Source organism: Hemicordylus capensis, chromosome 2 (genome assembly GCF_027244095.1).
Source record: "Hemicordylus capensis ecotype Gifberg chromosome 2, rHemCap1.1.pri, whole genome shotgun sequence".
Lineage (NCBI taxonomy): Eukaryota > Metazoa > Chordata > Lepidosauria > Squamata > Cordylidae > Hemicordylus > Hemicordylus capensis.
Window position 1 is genome coordinate 32,738,948 of NC_069658.1, and position 24,946 is coordinate 32,763,893.

Here is a 24,946-nt window from a genome sequence, read left to right on the forward strand (position 1 = left end):
TAAAAGCAAAGAAAACAAGAAAAGCTAGCCATATAAAAATGTAACCATTTTGAAGGCCATTAAAGCTATGTGAAAAGGATAGATGCTAAAAATGACACCAGGGTCCTGCCTGGTGGACCTCCCTAGACAGACTATTATGAAATTCTGGTACTAAGACAAATGCTACTCCTGGCAGCCTCGTGCTATCTTTGTAACCTCCCATCCGCAAGTTCAATCAACATATGGATGTAAGAATCATGTCAGCTCGCCCCATCCTCTGATGTGCCTGCTGGCCTCATACCCTTGGTGGCCTCATGTTCAGCATTAGTGAGAAAGGGGACCTGCTTGCATACAGGTGTGCCCACATGGGCCCCTTTCTTGTTAGAGTGTGCACCTGCTGGGAGGCTTGGCCAGCAGGACCACTGGCACCGGGTTGGGGTGAGTGGGAGTATTGGTGTCAGTGGAAGGGGCAGTGGGTGTGGCCCTACATTTCCCCATGCATTCACAGAATGTGTGGGAGGTACTGAGAAGAAGTGGGCTCCTGATGTAGCTTTTCTAATTGACAGCACGCAGAGCAATACTTCCCCGGCTGATCTCCAAACACAAGAAGGAACCTAGAGAAGTAGGTGAGTCTTAAGATAAGCCAGTGCTGCCTGCGTGTTCATTTGCTTACCTGTGGCAGCCTTCCAGGGCACATGGATGTCCATTGCCTAGTAAGGCAACAGACCCCACACTGAAGGTGTGCTGCATCAGAGGTGCATGCTGCAGCCTGTAACTAGCAACTCTAGACAGTCATGGTCAGGCCGGGACCCAGATTGTGTTTGAGTGTAGATCTGGATCTTGTTGCCCTATATGTTTGTGAGATATCTGCATGGGTTGAATGTGAGACGATGTTGGTCCTGGGTCTTGTCCTGGGTGCGTCACACAGTATGTCTGAATCAACAGAGGTGGGGAAAATGTATGCAGGTTTATCTTTCCTACGTGCTTAATTCCTTGACCATATGTAAGTGCATTATTTAATACTCTGGTCTGTGACTTGGCTCATTTTCTTGAGCTATCTTCTCTACATATAGACTATTTCCTGCTTCCTGGTTGTGATACAGCTGCCATCTGGATATGTATGGATGTACTGTTTGGTGGCAGAAGACTAGTAAACACATGCATTAGCTATGTATCATAGATCAACAGAACACTTGAGACACGTTCCAGTCCCAAATTTACACAGGCTCCCTTCACTGAACCCATCCCAGATGTACATTTTTTATTATTACAGAGAAACCTTTATTTCTTTGATCCCAATATACCAGATTTTCTGGATAGCGTTCACAGAACCACAAGTTCAGCCATTTTGCTTCCCCGTCCTGCTCTTGACTGCTGTTCCGGGCATATGCTGTGTGACTCATGCAGAAAAATCACTTCCTGTATCCCAAAAACTGTTCTGTGTGTTCATGTACCAACATTTTTGTCCATCACCTTCTGCATCCTAAAGCTGCATGTTTGGTGTTGTGAAAATTTATTTTAGCAGCTTTTGTGACAATGTGCTTTGTGCCAGACAATCATCTAATCTGGGCTGACGCCCCCCGCCCCGCCCCATTAGTCCTGATAATCTAGATTTCTCTATATTTTAAGATTTGTCCGCTCTACAGGGATTGCTAGCGGGTTGCAGGGCACTTCAGTCAATTCTACCGTAGATACCAATCCGAATCTTTCTGGTCTTGAGTATCAGGTGATCTCACAAGAATCAGTGCTGTGTCCCTGCCTGGTATAACTCTTCAAGATTTGCACTGCTAAATATGGGCAGTTCAGTGCTGAGGATATCACAAGAATATCCCTCTGTAATTTCAGAAGGTCTTCTGCTGTTCCCTTTGTTCCAGGTATGGGCTACTTCTTCAGCTGCAGTGGCTGGACCTTGCCAGTACCTGGTCTTGTGCTCTTGAAAAATGGCATAAATCAAAAACGCTGATTTCAGGATATTGTCCTTAGCTATTTGATTCACTCAGCCATTTTGTTTGGCAAATTATCACAGGAATGTCCTTTCTCAGGTTCAAAAATCTGGAAGCATTTACAGCGGGAGCTACATCAGTGATTTTCTTCCAATTTGAAGGATACGAACTTTGCTGCAAAATATTTACTATCTGACCAGAAAAAAAACACAACTTTGTGATTTTTTGGGGGGGAGTGGAGGATGGGTGGAAGAACAACCTCTATGTGTTCTATTTGAAAGATTGTATATTTAATAGACAGGTATGGCAAGAAAAGATTTGAAAGTAGGTCACCATTAAGGTGCTCTACATTTTGCCGGCAAGAAAGCCAGAACATGGCTAAGGGATTGCACCCAATTGTTTCCCTAGCTATAGAAAGTAGTTAAGTCATCTTAAGCTCACAGTTTCACCAGCTTGCCCTGTTTAGTATCAATCTCTAAAGCTTGCTTTCAGCAAGCAGGAGCCTGGGTAATTTTCAGCCCTGAGCACAGACTGTGAGATGCTGCGATCACTTTGACACACAAAGGGAATATTTGCTACCTACTGCCATTAAAATAAGTCATCTTGTCTTGCATACTGGTCAGCTTCATCCTCTAAAGTGCAGATATACGAGCTGGGAAGTTTTCCAAAAACATCTTTATGAAGCTAAAGCACTCAAGAAGATCATGCTGCATTAAGCAAAGTTGTTCTGCTTAAAGCTACCTTGTCAGCATTTAAGAGAGACCTATAGAATATCCTTGCCGTATTACACAGAATGTGAAGTAAAGGCTCTAGAGCTAACCTACAGCTGATGCATTTGCCCTTCAACTGGACTCCAGACCCAACACCATTGTTGATTCTATTACAAAGAGCTATTCATGCATTATATTGTACATACATACAGGTGTCTGAACACATATACCTGTTTTCATGTGAATTAAAGGTAAAGGTAAAGTGTGCTGTTGAGTCTGTGTCGACTCCTGGTGACCACAGAGCCCTGTGGTTATCTCTGGTAGAATACAGGAGGGGGTTACCATTGCCATCTCCCATGCAGTATCAGATGATGCCTTTCAGCATCTTCCTATATCGCTGCTGCCCAATAAAAGCGTTTCCCATCGTCTGGGAAACATACCAGCAGGGATTCGAACCAGCAACCTCTGGCTTGCTAGTCAAGTCATTTCCCTGCTGTGCCATTAATGGCTGTCTCATGTGAATTACTATGAATTTATTCATTTTAGAAGTAAATCTGAGGATTGGACTCCTCAAAACTGTAGAGTATCGATTGTGCATACTACTGTATGTGTATTGAACATAACATATGAATAACCAAGCATGTAGAGTTCCACTGTCTGAATACACTGAAAACAGATAGTATACATATAATGAAATATGTTGTGAACCCTTCTTGACATACACAGGGTGAGTAAACATGTGCAGAGGATCATGCATGTTCTATAAGTTCACTTGAGTTTGCAAAGATACATGTTGTACAGGCTCTCTCCATATTTTTTTAAAATTTATCTATCATATTTATAAACCACCTGATATGTATATCTCTACGCAGTGTACACAATTTAAAACAGAGTAAAAACAATTAAAACAATATATATATATTGTTTGTTTATTTATTTATTTATATTTAAGATTAAGAACCAGGGGAAAGGATGGTTCTCAATCGCAGGGAGTCATCCCTACAAACGGAATTGCAATTAGCCCCAAAGCTCTCCTCACTGATTGTGAGAATAGCTTCATTATGTGCCTTGACTCCGTGTAGATGATCACGAGAACATGGACAGATCTCCCCTCTACATACATTCACTCATCCTGGATATGTCATAAGAGAAGAGCCCAGTTCATAAAACATCTTCCCCACATTCAAGTGAATGTGTGAATGGAGATCAGGATTGCATCCACTATGTCTCCCTCTGACCACAATCCTGAGCAGCTACATTCACTGAGGCTGTCCTCACACACAGCTTAAACTGGGCTAGGGATGCCCAGCCCAGGTTACGGTGTGTATGAGAACTGCTGGGATTGGGCTTGAACCCGGCAGAGCAGTGCCGGCTAGCCCCACTATTTACTCCAGGTGTTAGCCAAGGTTGAGCAAGCGAGTGCTCCTGTACCCCTGGCTACTTGCTTGTGGGTGAGCATGGGGTGCTTCCAGCCCAGCCACACATAGATGGATGTCTAGAGCACCTGTCTCTTGGGGGAATCCCCCCATGCAGCAGGTGTGTTGCATGCTACATTGTGGGCTTCACAAAGGCCGGGACTCATATCAATTCACCTTGCTCTGTGCTCCACGGAACAGGGCTGATCATGTGGGAATGTGGAGCGTGTTCCCACCAACAAAACAACAATCGTCTGGGGGATAGGCAAGATTTGGGAAGCCTTCCCCCCACCTGCCTGCACAGTAGTTGTGTGAATGACCCCACCATTTGTATGAAAGGGGTTGAGATGTGTGCATGGAGGGGTAATTCACACAATTTAGAATGCTGGATTGGCCAGGGTTCCAAATAACATTGATAGGCCCAATGAGGATATAGCTTTGCCCCTTTAATGCAAATGCTGAACACGTGGCTGCTTGGGAACATGGCCTTTGGGCTCATTGGTATTGTGGGAACATGGCTAGCAGACACAGAGGCTATTCTCACGACCACTGTAAAGCGGGCTAAGGGAGCCCAGCCTGCTTTCCAGCAGTTGGGAGAACCACCAGGTGAGCCCGGTGGTTCAGCAGCAACTAGCCCGCCCAAATACCCCTCCCCTCAAATGAGGTTAGTGGATCAAGCATTCCACTACCCTGGTTTTGGTGATCGTGTTTTGCTGCCATGGCGACATATGTGGTTGTTGTGTGCCGCTGCTCCGCGCCATGGCGACACACAACTAGACCCCTGGCAGTGAAGCTAGAACAAGCCTCCCGGTGTCGGGGTCCCCTCAGAATGCCCCACGCACTTGCATGGGGCATGCTGAGACTTCTGGGGGCCAGGCAGCCCCGATCTCCACCTCCCCAACTGGCTCCATGATGGAGCCAGTAATCATGTGGGCTGCCCAGGGACAGCTCGGCAATCATCTGCAGGAGGGGTAAGTTAACCCGCTCTCCCTGCAAACCCATCTGAAGGTCTTCTCACTGACCATGAGAAGAGCTTCACACTCACCATCTTGCTCTCTCCTCACATGTTCACTGAGCATCAGGGGCGAGGGGCTGTTTTCTGAGGAGGCATAAAATAAATGATGTTTTCCAGTTAAAATTGTATATGTCCTTTGCACACTTCTCTGAGAGGAAATCACACTGAATTCATAGATGCAACTGCAGCTCAATGGTAGACAGGGGTGGATTAAGCTTTCTACTGCCCATAGGCAAAAAGGCTTTTGCCTCCCTTTCACCTTCTTAAAAAACCGCTGCTGCATAGCAGGATGGGACATGGTGGCAGTTGGAGTGGCTGCAGGGAGCAGGGTGAGGAGGAATTTCCCCCTTTTGCCCTCTAAAAATGGGATGGGGTAGCTGTGGGGAGCATGGGGGGCAAGGAGGGGAGTGTTCCCCCTTTTACTTTTTTTTAAGGTCGCTGCTGTAGCCCCCAGAGAGGGGCAGCAAAATCTGAGGAGCACAACATTTTCTGCTCCTCAGATTTTACCGCCGTAGGCAAATGCCTACCCTGCCTCACCATTAACCTGTCACTCCGTTAATCTGCCATCTGTTTTGTGTGGAGAAGGTCCCAGGTTCAATCCCTGGCATTTCCCCGAGGACCTGAAACTGTGGAAAGCTGCTGCCAGTCAGTATAGATGGACCAAGGGTTGGACTTCATAAAAGTTGTAGTCTTATACCAAGTCATAATCCTATGTCCCTATGAAACACAGTGTAATCCTCTGTTCCTATAAGACTTCTTACATCTTTGTTCCTACTTCTGCATTGTGTAAATACACATAGGATTACATTGTCAATATTCTAATAAAGCAATAATTACCATTTTGGAAGAATATTAAACAATATTGAAGTGTTGCTTTCTCCATGGAGCAAATAATTACATTTCCAATAATCGCTGTGTTCACAACTGGATCATGTCGTTAGCAAACTCAATTAAGTCCCAGTGAATTTCAGTGATTTAACTGGTACGCAGTGCTGTACAGGGGGGATGGAGTACATGCGTCCAATCAGGAGAATGAGTTGTTCCTCCGGGACTTGCAACGTGGTCTTCAGAAAGTGCTATCTGGGTAGGGGAAGTGGGGCTAAACAGAGGTTCGCCTGACTTCTGTGGCAGGAGAGTGTGGGTGTTGGGTAGGTAAATTCAGTACCGGTGTTTGACTGGAGAGCCAGTTGGGGTGAGGGTGGGGTCAGGGAAAAGGCCTTCAGGGTTTTGGCAGCTCAGAGGGCTGGGAATGGCCCCCACTCAGGGGCTGGCACAACTTACCGGCTCAGAGTTTTGGCGGCTTGAGTTTGGGGTGGATCGGGCCGCTCCTCCCCCTCAGCGGGGGAAGCCTCACAGCGAGAGGAGGTCAGGAAATGGAGCCTGACCACATCAGGACCTGGCCTTTGCCCTGGTGTGGAATGGCCCTCACTAGGAGGAGCCACCACACAGGAGGAGTACCCACACTCTGGTTAGTTAGGGACCTCGTTGCAAGTTTGTTATCCTCTGTACAATAATAAAAGTGGCCCTTATTTACTTTCACTAAATGTGTCCTGTCTTCATTGGGGCCTGGGGGTGCAATGTGAATTTGGACTGAAACATTTTGTCTGATATAAGATATTTGGAAAGATTGTTTCACAAAATTACTAGTGGCCCTTTAAAAAACATTTTCTGTAAAAAGACATTTGTTTAATTTGCTCATGTAATGATGACAATGAAACATTTTAACAGAGTCTAAGAGCCAGTAGCCAAAGATTTGGCTGGCTATTTCAAATCAATACGTGATGTCAGCCTTCCTGACTTTTGCAGTTGTGTCCATCTGCAGTTCTCTTGTTCGCCCATGTTCTATCCTAGTTTTCTCTCCCTTTTGAAACTCCATTCTGTGGCCTTTCCCAGTTCTCTTTTGGACAACTCCTTCTACCAAGTTCTGAGCTAAGCCATTCTGCTTCCTTTTGCCTGGTGCCTTGTACTAATTGCGCTGTCCTATGTCTATGCGGCTTGTTCTTCTTCTCTTTTCCTATGCTCCTCCTCCTGCCTTGCTTCTTTCTACGATCTGAGTGCTCTGGCCAATAGCAGCCAGAGATCATTCATACCACAGCAACTTGACTAAAGGGAGCCAGAGACACTTCTGTCTGCCAGACTTCACTGTGGCATTTGGGCAGCTCAACCAATCACTGCCAAAGGCTTCAACACCATTGAAACATCTCTTATTATTTATGGTGCGGTCACATTTGGAGTGCAGTGTACCAGTGACATAGTGAGGGCATAGGCATCCTGTGTTCTGACAGGCACCTGCCCTGCCCACATATTGGGGGAATGCTACCTACCCTGGAGGCAAGGGCCAGAAACCCAACTGTGGGTGGGAAGGTGATGAGAGTGGAGAATTTCACTTAACCAGCAGCAAATTTAGCTGCCACTGGTATCTTAAATGCCAAAAGGAGGACCCGGCACCCAGTGGGGAGGCTGCACTGCCCCTCACTGCTCAGTTGATCTCCGTGCTGCAGAGGTAGGTAGGTAGGGAGCCTCCTCCTTCACTGTGTTCAAGATACCGGTGGTCACTAAACTTGGCTCCAGTTAATTGAAATTCCCCACCCTTGCCCCCAGGCAAAGGAGGAGAGAGGAAGGGAGAGGAGGCAAACTGGCAGACCTAAATGGTGCCAGGTGGCCCTTAGAACCTGTGTGATCAGTTACAGCTCTGCCCCTGCTGTATGCCATTTTGGTCACTGCAACTTAAGAAGGACATTGTAGATTTGGAAAAGGTGCAAACGTGGGCAACCCAGATGATCAGGGGGCTGGAGCACCTTCCTTATGAGGCGAGACTACAGCACCTAGGGCTTTTTAGTTTGGAGAAGAGGCAACTACGGGGAGAATTGATAGAGGTTTATAAAGGTATGCATGGAGTAGAGAGTGTGAACAGAGCAAAAGATTTCTCCCTCTCTGACAACATTTGAACCAGGGGTCATCCTATGAACCTGATTGCCAGGAAATTTAGGAGCAACCAAAGAAAGTACATTTTCACACAGTGCATAATTAATCTATGGAATTCTCTGACATGGGATGTGGTGATGGCCTCTAGCTTGGATGGCTTTAAAAGGGGCTTAGACAAATTCATGGAGGAGAGGTCTATTGATGGCTACTACTCTGAGCGCTATAGGCCACTTCCAGCCTAATAGGCAAGATGCCTCTAAATACCATTTGCAGGTAAGGGTCTGACCAAACCGGGTCCAGTCCAACCATCAAGACAGGCTGAGCTGGGGTTCTTCAGGGCATAAGGGGAATCCAGCCTGGTGGTAAAAGAGTGGGGAGCACACTGCTTGGGGTCGCCAGGAGGGTGAGTGGTGGTAAGCGCAGGTGCCAGCAGCCATGCCAGCCAGGTAAGCAGCTTTCTTACTCGCTACTGCCCCACCCGACCCCCTATTGTGCCAAACTGGTACACCTGAACCGGGTCTGGTTCAATTCGATCACAGACCAAACCACCTGCAGTTCAGTTCACGACTGAAATGACAATCCAGGCCTGGTTCAAGATGAACCGGTTCAGCACGAACTGTTGGTGCACACCCCTAGTTGCAGGGAAGCAACAGCAGGAGAGAAGGCATGCCCTCACCTCTTACCTGTGGGTTTCTCAGAGGCATCTGGTGGACCACTGTGTGAAACAGGATGCTGGACTAGATAGGCCTTGGGCCTGATTCAGCAGGACTGTTCATATGTTCTTGTTACGTTTAGAATAGATATGACAGATTTTCAGACACAAAAAATTCAGAGAAGGTTCCAACATCCATTAAAGGCATTGTTCTCTCCTGTTGTGTTGCATGTCTTCCTTTTTTGACTCTCCAACTACATCTCGTCATCCCCAGCCACAATGGGAGCTGGAGTTCAACAACGTCTGGAAAGCCAAGATTGCCTACCTCTGATCAACACACTACCAACCCGTGTTAATTGTAAAAACTTTGTACCAATGCAAGAAAAGGGAAGACATGCCACGCTACAGGTGAGAACAATGACTTTAATGGTATAGATGGATTTTAAAGACTCAAGAACGGGTCCAGATGATAGTGTCCGAATCAGTTTCACTATGAAACATATCAGCTGAAGCTTAACTTGTTCCTCGAAATCCCTGCTTCTTCACAAACTCCTTAGGCGGATGTTTAAAACTAGAGCTCAGCATGTCTTGCCAAGGTTCTGTATAAATTGCATGATTTATACTACTATTAGTATTCGGCTAACGCTGATTTCATGTTATTAAAGCAAAAGCATTAAAAGAATGGTGGTAAGCTCATTTTTCTGAAACATAAAATGTAGTTTGAAGCTAGGATTTGCCAAAAAACATAAACTAGGGCCTTCCAGGGGAGGTTTGTCTTTTGCGGCAAAAACAATTAAGTGGCACATTAAAGACAAAGTCATTTATTTTAGCATAAGATTTTAAGGACTAGAACCCAGTTCATCAGATACATCCAAAGAAGTGGGCTCTAGCCTATGAAAACTTATGCCAAAATGCATGTGGTAGTCTTTAAGGTGCCACAAGACTCTTTGGCGATGAAGTATGATGTTTGTTAGTGAAATCCACTGAACCTAAGCATGACTTCAGTAAATTACGGTGAAAATTAAAGTCTTCGGAGAATGAGAAATACTTGGAGCAAATATATTTGTGGTCCTGGCTCACCTTGCTCATTGCTTGCCTCTCCTGCCTCTCCTGTGGCTGTGGAGGGAGAGAGACAGCGCCCCCCCCCCCGTGCCCCGCGGCCACAGTAGCACCCGCCCTTGGCAGTGGTAAGTGCGATCATATATATATATATATATATATATATATGAATGAGAGATATATATATCTCCGTGTCTGGTATCCCTGAACTGGCCTCAAACCTGGCCCAGGGGTTTGTCTCGACCTTCAGTCGAACGATGTCAGTTCGAGCTCAAACCGGCTCAACCTCAAGCCAGTTTGCACATCTCTACTGCCACCAGCCCTTTAAACAGAGCTGCACAACTTTGGACCTCCTGCAGACATTGGACTACAACTCCCATAACCCCTATTGGCCACTGTGGCTGAGGATGATGGGAGTTGTAGTTCAGCATCTGCAGGAGTGCTGAAGTTGTGCAGCCCTGCCTTAAAAGATCCTTAGAAGGGCTCAAGGAGCCAGAAGGGGAAGAGAGAAACAGGATAAAAACTATCCAGATGGATGAAGACCTGGCCCTCCACGAGAAGGTAGGGAAGAGACTCAGCAACACAGGTTGGAAGGCCCATCTCAGGCTGCTGGGGTTATGACCACAAAACAGGGCATAGAGAAGGAAAGGCCCAGGGAAGGAACAACCTCACTCTCACACTAAGGAAGATAACTGAGGAGAAAGAGGTGATCTGGGACTCAGCAGTATAGGCTGGGAAGGCCACCTCAGGCTGCCAGGAAGAGGGGCTTCCACCAGAATGCAAAGCCTCAGAAAAGGCTCAGAGAAGGAGCATCTACACACACACACACACACACACAGCTGAGAAAGAGAGAGCTAGGCATTGGAGACAGGAGGGACATGGAGCAAGGCTTTCCCCCTCAGTACTGTGCTCCTCATGGAGAAAGGAGGGAAGACCTGAGACTGCACTTAGTTTGGTGGTGCATTAAAAGTTGTAGAAACCTTAACTCTGGGCTTGTGCCTTGTTTATGGACATGGACCTCCCCAGCCCCTGTGATGTAAAGTTATCCCCTTAACTCAGAGTAGACAATTTTGGATCGGAAGTCATTATATAGATTAGAGGGAAGAGCTTAGAACCTGGACTGTGACAAATACTGGAAGGGACCAGAAGGCTGCAGACCAGTTGAAAAGTTTTTCACTGGACTGGCATCTCTACCATCAGCCAGCCCCATCTCCAGCTCCTTTTGCCCACTTTCTAGAGATAGGAGTTGGAACCTAGACTATAACTGCCAGGAGCCAGAAGAGATTACCATAAACACCTCCACATTACCCTAAAATATTGTGAGCCTCTTCTCACCAGCAGTGAGAAGGGATCGTGAGTGGGCTGTGGGGAAGTTGGGTTAAACCTACCTTCCACACAGACGATTGTCTCCCCTTCCCTGGGTGGGGACATTGCCCGCCCAGATGATCTGCGGCTGCTCCCAGCAGCTCTGAGGGTTGGGTGCTGGGACATGCCACCGCAATCACACACCCCACCCCCAGAGCTCCAATAATGCATCGTGTGAGGGATCCTCCATTATGAGGATCCTCCTCCCCTCCCTGAGTATGCCAGCCTTTTTTTTTTTTTTTTTGCTAACACATGAGCAAAAAAACCCCATGGTTAATGGAGCGCTCACTCCCTTAACCTTGTTTTCAAGGGAGGCTACTTAGGCGGGTTTGCTGCTGTGTTGCCGCTGGGATCGGCCCTATCTCGGTGGTTCACACCAATGTACAAAAACAGGCTGGGCTCCCTTTGCCAGGTGTTGCGCGCATGTGTGAATAACCTCTGTGTCTTTTTTGGATTAACTGTGAACTGCTTTGGGAGTAAATCTGGACTGGAAAGTAGGGTAACATGTGATGCATAAGCAAGCACATACATACATACAAAGAGAAACAATGTAATGTTCATCATCTCAGAAGAGTAGGAAATGATCAAGACATGCTAGATTTTTAGGAGCATCAATAAACTTTGTTTCTGTGATCATCACACTGCAGTGGATGCACTGAGTGGATATTTACGATCCAGGTTCAAGTTTCATCCCAAACCATAAGGCTGTCTGGATATGCTAGGCAAGTCCATTTCTTTCTTACCCTAATCCATCAAGTGGAGGTAGAACGTCACCCTCCTAGTTCCAGATCAGTGCTAGATCAAAGTGTCATTTTTGTGATGTGGTAACCACCCCAAATCAGAAGTGTCATTTCTCATGGCAACTGTTCACCATGGTAATACTGGTATTAATCACCCAAGTCAACCCCTGTGTTTTTGGAGCGATGGGTATGACTGAAATCAGAGTATCCCAGTGGCATAGCCACCAAGGGCATGCAGTGCAGCCGGGCTGCAGGTGCCCATGAGTACCTGCTGGTGCCTGGGGATTGTGCTCGCCACTTCCTAGGATGCTCACCCCCACCTATACGGTCTCCCACTGCCACCACACTGCCACCAGGCTTGGCTAATGCCAACTTCACACTCTCATGTCCCTGACTCCCTGATCCTAGCAAAAACCAGTGGTCCCTTTAAGCAGTCCTTTTCTCACTGGCAGCTGGGGCAAGCGCAGCTTGGCAAGTGAGCAGGCAGCAAGCAGCAAGCAAAGGGGGACAGGGGACAAGCAGTGAGTGAAGGGCGGCGGATGGCAAGCAAAGGGAGGTCAGTGGAGATCTGATTTTGCCCCCTGACCACCTCCAACCATGCATGCCACTGAAGCATTCTCATGGCTGTCACCTCGTCACCACAGCAGCTACCCCTATGGAATGATGCCCACCTTGTTATAATCAGCTTGGCTTTCAATAATCTTTAAGTGATTCTAATGGTTATTAAATGAGTTTTATGTTAATACTGTAATTGGTTTTATTTTATTTTTATGTCAATATTTTCAATGGTTTATTTTGGATTGTGAATGCCCTGAGCCATTTTTGAATGGGAGCTATGTACATGAAATCAGATGAAATGAAATGTAAGGATGAATGAATGAATGAATACATAAATAAATAAAATTATGATTTTTGGCTTCTACAATATAACCATAGCATATAAACCAGACTTCATATGTCTGGTTCTTACAGTATCATTTCTCAGGTAAATTTAATTCATGTTCTAATTTATAATTATATCATCTGCTTCAGCCTTCTGGTTTTTGCTATGAGTGGTGGGGTGGGGACAAACAAACAGATTCAGCTTGGTAGACATTAGCCAGGTTGCAAATATCTTTTTGTACATTTCTTTCCTTGAACCCTTATGCCTGAAGAAGACATCTTTATAACTTAGACTCCTGATTCCATTATTCTAAAGACTGGAGGCTCCTCTCCAAGATATTGGGGCAATTCACATGACCTACCAGAAAGGTGGGTGGGTGAGGGAAGCTTCGCAAACCTTGCCTTCCCCCCAGATGATCATCCTTTGCTTGCTGGGAATGTGGAACACACTCAGACAGGTTCCGCACTGCTCCATGCAGCACGGAGGTGGTGCAATGGGGGATTTTGTGTCAGTGCGAGCTGCAAGTAGCCCATGCTGACCCATGATCCTGGCAGCTTGGTTAAGGGTGCATTTGCACCCTTTACCATGGCTATGAACTGAGTGTCAGAGCTGAGTTTGGCGTAGCAGCACTGCCAGGTTCTGTCAAGATTGGCTTCCTAAGCCTGAGTTGGCTGCTCGTAAGAACAGCCTCATTCTCTCCTTTCTTCCATGTTATTCATTCTGCAGGATCAACCCTGCTGCTAAGACAGTGATCTACTGAGGCTATTCTGATGATTAGCCTAAATCTGGCTAGGGGAGCCTAGCCCGATTTCAGCTGACTGTATAAGCCAGTAGGCTCGCAGGTGAGCCTGGTAGCTCCCAGGTGGTTAACCCGCTTAAGTACCCCTCCCCTTAAACCGGGTTTGCGGAGCGAGCGCTCTGCAAACCCGGTTTTCAAAATTGTGAGTAGCCACGGTGTGGCTCCATGGCACGGCTACTCATGAGTAGACCCCCAGAGGAGAGGCGAAAAGCTGCCTCCCGGTTCCGGGGGTCTCTCCAGTATGCCCTGCACACTTGCGCAGGGCATACTGGAGCTTCCGGGGGCTGCGCGGCCCCTGAATTTCCCAGCCCCCGCCGGCTCCATCACGGAGCCGGCAGTCATGTGGGTGGCCAATCCGGCTGCCCACGGCTCCCGCCCTTCTCATCTGTGGGGAGAGCGGGCTTAGCCCACTTTCCCCATAAACCCAGCCGGATCTGGGGACCCACCTCACAGTTCTATAGCTGCTCCCCTCATATACATAAAGCATTCTTATGTTTGTTTAACTAAGCTTTATTCAGAAACAACTCAATTCTTCTCCTCCCCCCCCCCCGCTTTTCCTTTCAGACTCACCACCACATACACACTCTAATCTACAGGATCCCCACAGATACAAACTTATAATTAACAAAATGTGAAAGGATTGCTAGACAGAACACATCTACCTCCCTCAGAGGGCCGTTTGGAGAATAAAGTGGAAAACAAGAACTGTTAGGACTTTGTTCCTTGAAAGATTGTCTAGAAATACAATATGACAAAAGTAACCTATTTCATAAGGCTTATTAATGGCAAAGTAGGTGGAAAGCTTGGTAAATAATCCAACTAGCTCTTCCTTCTCCTTGATGTAGCCATGTTTGAAAAATGAAATCACTTCGATTTCATGAACTAATCCTTTTGGGAAGTGGGGGCTGTGTTAAGAAGGAGAGAGTTCGTCATTTACAAAGCGATTCTTCCAACCTGACAGAGGACTTCATCTTCTGAAACATCTGAAGATTTGCTTAATATTTCTTTGTGCCCATTTAGTCACTTAAACATCATCTTGAGGTTTTGTGTTTGTAAAACTTCGCCCTTTTCTGTTTCTCTGGCCTTTTCTTTGCCGTGGCTTTAATGAATGGATTATGATGGTCAGTTTGTAATACCATGAATGAAAGATTTAGGACCTGTAATCTTAAGAACACTTCTTGGCGCCAGTAGACAAACAATGCACTCCCCAACATATTATCTTAGCCTACTAAGCTTTCACTTCTTACCTGGCTTTCAAAGAATACCAGTCCATCCAATAGGAGCCTGAACTCTTTAAGAAGGTAGCTTGTGTTTCCTATTTTCTCAGGAGCCATTTTTAATAGCCCTATAGTTTTCAACTTGGCATTTGAGTTCTCTCTTGATAGCCACATCTGAACAAATGAAAGTATATTTCAGAAAAGGACCACATCTGGAGAAATGTAGTAAATAAAACAAAATATATTGCTGATTTTTATAGGGCCAATTATTTCAATATATTATTTTATTTTATTTTTCTGTCTTGCTTATGTACAAATCAACCAACCGATTTACAATCTTTCCAGTCCTAAACTTGAGTCAACCACAACTCCACCCCTCCATCCATTCACACAACCAGGGTGTAGCACGTTTGGAATTAGCCATGGGACAAAAGGTGAGGATGACCCCTGCCAGATAAATGGCTCTCACACCCCCATATCTTTGCTGCAGAAGAATTGTAAGGATATGGTGAAAAACAAAACATTATGGGCATGCCCTTTCACTCCTGTGCAAATATCACACACGCCCCACACATGCAGACACTTGCCCACGCACACACACACATTTGCGTGCACACATTACCCTGGCTCAGGGACATTCTTTTTAACACATATTCCACAGTTTGAAGCCGGGAGGAGTCCTCCATGCAGGAGCTACCAGTGTGCCATTGAGTCAGGGAGGCAGGAGGAGAAAGTGAAGTCCATCCAATAGGAGGCAACAGGAGGATACCTGTTCTCCAACCTATTTTCCTATTCTCCAAAAGGAGAATACCTGTTGCCGACCCACAGGGCTCCCTTCCTTAAGGGCCCAGGGACAGTTGTCCCCGCCTTGTTCAGTTATTTATTTATTTATTTATTGAGTGAGTGAGTGAGTGAGTGAGTGTATTTGTGCACTGCCCCAAATTCACATCTCTGGGTGGGTTTACAACAAATGAAACAAATTAAAACAGTTTAAAACCACAATTCTAGTTTAAAGGCTTGGGTGAATACATGTCTTAAGAGCCTTTGGGAGACGCTTATTTTGGAAGGGAGAGCGTTCCAAAGCCTTGGGGCAGCAACAAAGAAGGCCACCAGATGAACTGATGGCAACTGCAGATGGACCTCTCTGGGTGATCTTTTCTCAATGAGCGGTGGGGCTCCTAAGGAAGAAAATGTTCTCTTAAATACACTTATAGCTATGCCCTTGCACACAGTAATTAAATACACGAACATGCTTACACACACACACACACATACATACATACACACACCTCCTACTGGAAATCCTCAGGATAACTTACTGTGGATTCCACTCATTATTTATTTAACTAACTAACTAACTAGTATACCACCCAAACTTTCATCTCTGGGCAGTTAACAATAACATAAAAACAATTAAAACAAATATAAAAGGTTAAAGCAGCATAACAATTTTAAAACAGTATAAAATTAAAACAATATAAAATTAAAACTACAAATTTAAAAAGCTGAAAAAGCTTGAGTGAAGAGGTGGGTCATACACAGGATAGACAGAGAATAATGACAAGAGCCATACCATGACAACATGTGTTTCCTCTCCTAGATGACACTATTAGCAAAGTGCTCCTGTCTGCGGTGCAGCTGGTGTTGCTACCTCTTCCTCCTTTCCCCAGCACTACATAAAGCAGCATGAGAATGCAAATGAAGGAGAGAGAGAGAGAGAGAGAGAGAGTGTATGATGGCCAATTTGGAACTAGGAAAAAGCAATCTTTCTCCCCTCAAATATTCACCAATAGGTGACTCGCAATAGGTGACTCAGTTTGAATTTGATCCAAGGGCAATTCAACCATCATTAATTAATTAATTAATTAAAACATTTCTATACCACCCAAAACTTATGTCTCTGGGAGGTTTACAACAGAATATAACCAAAGTAAAACATTTGTTAAAACAAAAATGGGGGGGTGGGGGAACACACACATTACAACAATTTAAAAATTTCAAAACAATACTTTAAAACAGCATTAAAACCATTAAAACATTAATTAAAAGCCTGGGTGAAGAAATGTGTTTTTGAAGACTTTTTAAAAGCTGTCAGAGATGGGGAGGCTCTTATTTCACTAGGGAGCGCATTCCAAAGCCTCAGGGCAGCAGTGGAGAAGGCCCGTCCCTGAGTGGCCACCAGACAAACCGGTTGCAGCTGCAGATGGACCTCTCCAGCAGATCTCAGTGGGCGGTGGGGTTCATGCAGAAGAAGGCGTACCCTTAATGAGAATGGGCTTTAGCCGCACCTGGCAGATGACCCAATTCTAGCATAATGACTAAGCTCCTAAGCTGTACAGCAAGCAACAGGTATTGAATCCAGGAGTACAGCACTTTGTCACAATGAAATCAGATCAAAACTTTTTTTCCCCTTGATGGCATTTTTAGTAGTATTAATTAACTGTAACAGGGAGGAGTGTGGCAAACAGGTACGGTTGGTCTGGCGATGAGTTATAAAAACAAACTGAGTGGTGCTCAGTTTATCTCCCCTTCATTATGACTTTTGAAGATACCATGGGCAGAAAGGAAAACAAACAGATCATAGAACAAATTAATCTAGAATTTTCACTCAAGGCACATATGACCAGGCTCAAACTATCAGACTTGGGAAACATTATGCGAAAACCCAGCTCCCTTGAGAAAGTCCATAATGCTGAGAACAGTTGAAGGAAAGAGAAGAAGAGGACAACCAGCACTAAGGTGGATGGACTTGATTACGACAGCAATGAATGCACCACTGAGAGACCTTAAAGGCCAAGTTGAAGACAGATCATCCTGGAGAGAATCTATCTATGTGGTTGCTAAGAGTTGACACCGACTTGACAGCACTTAATCAATCAATGAGATAGGAACAGAAGTAAGTGCCTTATATTGAGTCAGACCATTGGTCCATCTAGCTCAGTATTGTCTACATAGACGTCTTCAAGGTTTTAGGCAGGAGTCTCTCCCAGCCCTACCAAAGATGCCAGGGATCAAAACTGGGGCTTTTTGCATGCAAAGCAGATGCTCTACCACTGAGCTACAAATATACATTGTTCCAAAGGAGCTTTAAATGGGACTTCTTTTTGGAATCCATCTATCCCAGTTTAATGCAGTTGCCTTCTGATGGGCACTATGTAGAATATCATAGCATCCTGCTCTGGGACATTGTGTCATCTTGAGACACTGTGCATTAAAAAATGACAGCTGCCATAAAATATAATGGTCCTCCATGGGGGTGTCCACTTTTTATGGTGCCTCTCTGCTTTTTTTACCTACACTGCCCTAGGACAATTCTATGCCCAGAGGCTTTCCACCAGTGAAAGGGTTTCTTTGGATAGTGAAGAGCAGAAATGGGATCAAGCGCACTGGCCACACCCCCAACATCTGCACATTAGATATTCATGTGAAAGAGAGTCACGCATTTACTGAACATATCAAGGGCTTCTGTACATGAAAATACAGATTTCAGGGAATATATTCTCTCTGTATGCATGCAATTAATGTGTGGTGGAGTGAAGGGCCTGTGAAGATGTCTAGGGCTTTAGTTATCCATTAACAGTCTTCATTGAAACCAATTAATATTTGTTTGTTTGTTTGTTTGTTTGTTTGTTTGTTTGAATTTCTATACCACCTGATATAGAAATCTCTAGGCGGTGTACAAATTAGAACATAATATAAAATATGAAACATTTAAAATTCATAAAACAGATAAAAACCACAATAGATAAAAGCACAATAAAATTTAAAATTTAAATTTCACTTAAAAGCCTGGGAAAACAGGTATGTCTTCAGTGGCCTCCTAAAAACAAACAGAGAAGGAGATGCTCTTATTTCAGCAGAAAGCACATTCCAAAGCCCTGGGGCAGCCACAGAGAAAGCCCGGTCCCAAGCTGCCACCAAACGAGTTGGCAGCAACTGTAACCAGACCTCTCCAGATGATTTTAATCGGTGACAGGGTTCACAACAGAGTAGGCGCTCTCTTAAGTATCCTGGACCCAAGCCATTGAGGACCTTATAGGTAATAACCAGCACTTTGTATTTTGTTCAGAAACATAGCAGCAGCCAGTGTCGTTATTTTAGAATAGGTGTTACATGGTCCATTCAGGTAAACCCAGAGACCAATCTGACTGCTGCATTCTGTACCAATTGTAGTTTCCAAACTATGTACAAAGGCAGCCTCAACTAGAATGCTTTACAGTAGTCAAGCCTAGAGGTTACCAGCATATGTACCACCATTTTAAGGTCATTTGTCTCCAGAAATGGACGTAACAGGCATATCAGCTGAAGCTGATTAAAAAGCACTCCTGGCCACTGCCTCAACCTTAGAAACTAGTGAGAATTTGAGATCCAGGAGTACTCCCAGACTACGAACCTGATTTTTTAGGGGGAGTGTAACCCCATATAGAACAGGCAGATCAGAACCACCTCTCAGATCCCGACCCACTACAGACAGTACCTCCATCTTGTTTGGATTCAACTTCAGCCTGTTATCCCTCATCCAGCCCAATATCACCTCCAGGCAGGCACTTAAGGGGATCATGCCATTTCCTGATGAAGTTGGTATAGAGAAATAGATCTAGTTGTCATCAGCATATTTATTTATTTATTTATTTATTTAATCAAATTTGTACACTGCCCCAAACTTTCGTCGCTGAGCGGTTAACAATAGCATAAAACAGTTAAAATATATACAAAAACTTAAAACAATTTAACAATTTAAAAATCACCTACCAATTATATTGACAGCATCCCAGACCAAGCTTTCTGACGATCTCTCCCAATGGTTTCATGTAGATGTTAAAAAGCGTTGGAGACAGTTTGGAGCCTTGTGGAACCCCACATTTGAGCTCTCACTTTTCAGAACAACAGTCTCCAAGTGACACCGTCTGGAATCTGCCAGAGTAGGAATAGAATATTCTATTAATAGAATATTAACAGAATATTCTAATAATAGAATAATTAATAGATCACTTACTTATTCAAATGATTATTATTTATTGAAATGATTATATCACTTGAATTATATCAATTCAAGTGATTATATCACTTATTTAAATGATTATTAAATTTTCAGTAAGGGAACAATTTGCAGACTTCACCCACTGTGCTGGTTCAACCTTCCTCTCTCATGCATTGCTCGAGGCCAAGACTAGGTAGGATCCAGAGACGGTGTGGCCTTGCTGCTACACAACTGCCATCATTTCTGTGACTTATGCAAGAGGCTGCAACAGCCCCACATCATGAGACAGGTTGCCACAGGATCCTGTAAAAAGCTGTTTTCTGGTCACCACAGTGCCACTGATCATTCCTTGGTAGCCAAGCTGTGTGGTCTTGGGTCCCTAATTATGCTCAGAATTAGAATCAGAAGTGGGAAGTTGGGCAAACAACAGTCCATGGTATGAAACGGAAAGAGAATGATACCGGGGTGGGTGGGGGAGGTATTCTGCACAAATATATGTGGAGTTCAGACTCAGGTGCAGTGATTTAGCTGTTGTTTGGAAAAACAGCTATGCTACTATGAAAACAGCTCAATTTTTAGCTGCTGAGATTAGTTTCAGAAGAAAATTTCTGGAAGAAGATCCTGTATTTTGTTGGGGAGATTCCAAAAGTTAAGTTGCACAATGTTTGTTTTTAATCTGGGATTTTTCGTTAGGTGTATCTAATAATACATTTACATGACGTATGCTGATATTTGAGGGATTTTTATTGTTTTTATTGTGTCCACTCTCTAGTCAGTTGCCAGTCAATTGAAACGTAAGCATGTAGTACACCGCTCTGGGCTCCTTGGAGGAAGAGCGGGATATAAAATGTTAATAACAACAACAACAACAACAATAATAATAATAATAATATATGAAAACAAAACTTCACTAACTGTTTCTGCCAACTAAAGAATACGAAATACAATCAAATATTTATTTTTTTGGAGACTCGCTATAAACTTATTCCGAGAATCAAGAATGATACAAGGAAAGTTTACAAGAGGATCATTAAAACTGATAATGCTAACAGGGAACAGTTCCAACTAAAATCTGTAATTACGGAATTATGTTACTTTGTAGTGATAAATATAATACTAATTAATTAATGCACTGGGGGAGGGGGGTTGTTTTAGTCCTAGTACTGCTTAGTACTGCTTCTTCCCAATGAACTGAAGTCATATTCAACCCCTAGAGTAGACTTTGATCGCAGCTGTAAAAGTGTAAAGCCATTTCACACCATTTCGTGGCATTATGGATTTTTGAATTAGAAATCTCACTTCCAAAGGCTAAATATACTTCAAAGTGAGAATGATGATGGAATTGTATTGCCAGATGATTGCACTTTCTACAGCTGCATTGTTACTCCGCATCGTAAAAGCCGTGTGGCCAGGGAAGTAAAACACACTATTAAAAAGTCAGATCTTCAGTTGATGGGGAAGTAGCTAATTTATTTTTAATCAATGTAAAATGCATAATTTTTTACTCTCACACAAGTGTAAATTTGAGAGGTGTTAAGCAAATAAATAAGGCTCCCAATATCTGCTTGTGCTTCTGAATTATGAAAATTGGAGACTTCCTTGAACAGACCCCTGAAATACCTTTCCTGTTGGTTGTACAAAACTCCAGGATGTCCAAAACCTGAGGTAATAAAACAGTCAGGAGATATTTCTGGCAATTCTGAGGTGGGGGGAAGCCAGCCCTGCTGCATTACTCCAATTGAAAATGGCTACAAATTATTAAAAGGGGAAATAATTTACAACTTCAGTCAGAGGAAAGGTAAATATCTAGAAAGGAGCAGAATTCTAGCTTGACGTATTTCCATTTTATGGCATAGGAGCATAGCAAAGAAGTCCCAAAGCAGCGAAAAGCTTTCTTTTCCCCACTTTCGTGTCTGAAATATGCATATTTGGAAAGCAGCTATATTTGTTACAGGAAAAAAAAATGAAAATATTCTTTTTATTAGGGTAGATGGAATGTGTGTGGAGGGAGAGATTTATATCGCAAAGACCCATCGGAAGGTATATTTTTTCCGCTGCTCCGCACACAGACACATATTAGCCCTATTCATATATTATGTTCAACACTCTACCTCTTCAGATGTTATAAATTGTGAGCAGTGCTCACGCTTATAGCAGGGAGAAGGGGGAGAATGTCCCACTCCCCACTGCTACTCACCCCCTTGCCCTGATGACCATGCTGATGGCACTGTTTGTCTGAAGGGGGTAGAACTTTAAGCATGTTCATGAGCAAATCTGTGAGCTGCAACTTCGATCAATCAAGGTTGAAGCTCATTGAATCACTGGCAACCATGCTTACGGTGTTGCACCCTTCAGACAAACAGCGCTATAAGTATGTTCGTCAGGGTAAGGCATGAGTGACAGCGGGGGGTGGGACTTCCTACCCCTTTCCCCCGCTGTAAGCATGAGCACTGCTCATGATTTATTATGTCTGGCTTTTGCTTATAGCACACATAGGTACAATATAAACAGGCACAATTATTCACATGTTATGTGAATGCAGGATGGTTGTGCCATTGAGTCCGTCTCGACTCCTGGCGACCACAGAGCCATGTGGTTTTCTTGGTAGAATACAGGAGTGGTTTACCTTCTCCCACACAGTATGAGATGATGCCTTTCAGCACCTTCCTATATCGCTGCTGCCCGAGATAGGAGTTTCCCATATTCTAAGAAACACACCAGCAGGGACTCGAACCAACAACCTCCAGCTCTCTAGGCAGGTTGCTTCCCCGCTGCACCATTAGGTGGCTCAGGCACAGCAGCACAATTCCTATCGGTATCCTGAATTTCAGGGGGCCTGTTCCCAGGTTCACTTTTAAATGAACACAGGTACAGTGATTCACACAAAAAAAAACACGTACGTGTGTACAGACATCTGGATGCAGGTGCAACAGAACTGCCCTGAGCCATTTTTGGAAGGATGGTATGCAAATTAATTAAATAATTAAATAACGTCCAGAAAGGGCTATTGCAACCCCCTGTTGGCGTCCTGTCAGGCCTCCTGGTGTCATGGGTGCAGGGATCACCTGAATGAGCTGCAACCTCCATCGATCGAGGTTGCAGCTCACAGATTTGCCCAGGAACACACTTGCAGTTCTGCCTCTGCTCTTGGTTTATAGCATCTGAAGAGGGCTAGAGTGTTGAACATAATATATGAATAGGGCTAATGTGTGTTTGTGTATGGAATACAGAAAACAAGTACCCTCCAATGGGTCTTTGGAATATAAATCTCTCCCTCCACGCACATTCCATCCACCCTAATAACAAGAATTTTCTCAGGTTTTTTCTGTTTAATAAATATAACTGTTTTCCCACTTTCCTCCTCAAAGGCTGCACTTTACTTTCCTGGAAGGGATCGTCCTCCACTTATGCAATAAGGACAAGAAAGAAAATAAAAAGGTGCTTTCCATTCCCAGTAGGGTGGAGGCTAGACCTGTACCCTGTTCCTGGTGGCTGCAGCCATTGAGCGTACAGCCTGTTTTTACATGGAGAATTCACTGCAGCCCTCTCCCTTTATAGAACTGTCCAGGCAAGTGAAACTAATTATCAATTCAGCTTGACTCCTCTTCCACTTAAGATGCGCAACACAGTGCCATGATGTGCAACTTGAAGCCTGTGTTGGCCATCAGCCAGAGCTGCTGCGCATGTAACAGGCAGCCCTGACAGTTTTGTGCAAGTGGGCTATTGAAAACTGCTCACCCACAGTTATGTAGTGCTACTTCCAATGGTTTTAACTAGCTGCATGACTGCCTACCTGAGCAACATCGCTGGGATTGTCTGTCTTGTGTTCAGCAGTGCCAGCTGATAGGCAACACCACCGTTGCATTGTGCACCATGTCAGCCTTTACTTTTAATTTTATCATTTGGCAACTTAGCATCTATGACTGGGATTTTCATTTTATCAGTCAGCAATAGCATATGAGACTTTTCGGGACTAGAATGACAGAGATGCTATATAAGTACAGTTGAACGTTGCTAGACTTCAAGATGTACTGAATAAGAGGCTCAGCAAGACCTATCTTTATTAACAAATGGGTCTTTGCAAACTTGGGAGACATAAATGAAAGTTGTCATTTGAGTATATAACAAGTTTTAGTAAGAACTAATCAGCCTACTTTCCTTTCACTGTCTCTACATCTGGACTAAATTTGGTGCAAATTGAGGTCCACAAGTTAGATCTCTTGTGCCTCAAATGTTTATGTATCCACCATCTTGAATTGGGGTGGATGACATCGTCACAATCTTTGCTGTTGAGGTATCCCTATGTGTCCCTAGAGCTGTAGCAAATTCGGTTCAGATCGGTTAAGCAGTTCATAAGTTAGCTCACTTGAACCTCAAAGGTTTATGCTTCCACCATCTTGAATCATGACATCATCACAAACTACACCACAGAGGTGTCCCACCACGGAGGTGTCCCTGGGTGTCACTCACTACAACTGTACATAATTTGTTTCAAATCAGTTAGACAGTCCACAGGTTAGTCCTCTTGTGCCTCAAACATTCATGCACCCACTATCTTGGATTAGGGTAGATGACATCATCACAAACAACGTCATTGAAGTGTCCCTATTTGTCCCTACAGCTGCAGCAAATTTGGTTCAAATTGGTTAAGCGGTTCACAAGTTAGCCCACATGCACATCAATAGTTTACACATCCACCATTTGAATGGCGTGGATGACATCATCACAAGCTATGGCATTGAGGCATCCATGTGTGTCATTCATTGCAACTGTATGCAATTTGGGTCAAATAGGTTAGGCAGCCAACAAATTAGCCTGCTTGCACCTCAGATGTTCATGCGGCCGCCATCTTAAACTGGAGTGAATGATATCATCACACACCACGCCATTAGGGCATCCCTATGTGTCCCTACAGCTTTAGCAAATTTGGTTCAAATCGGTTAAGCAGTTCACAAGTTAGCCTACTTGCACCTTCGAAGTTTCTGCTTCCACCATCTTGGAACGGTGTGAATGACATCATCACAAACTACGCCATTGAGGTGTCCCTGTGTGTAACTCATTGCAACTGTACCCAATTTGGTTCAAATGGGTAAGACAGTCCACAAATTAGCCCACCTGAGCCTCAGATGTTAATGTGGCTGCCATCTTGAATTGGAGTGGATGACATCATCAGACATCACACCATTTGGGTATCCCTATGTGTCCCTATGTGATACCCTATTTGGGTATCCCTGTAGCTGTAGCAAATTTGATTCAAATCGGT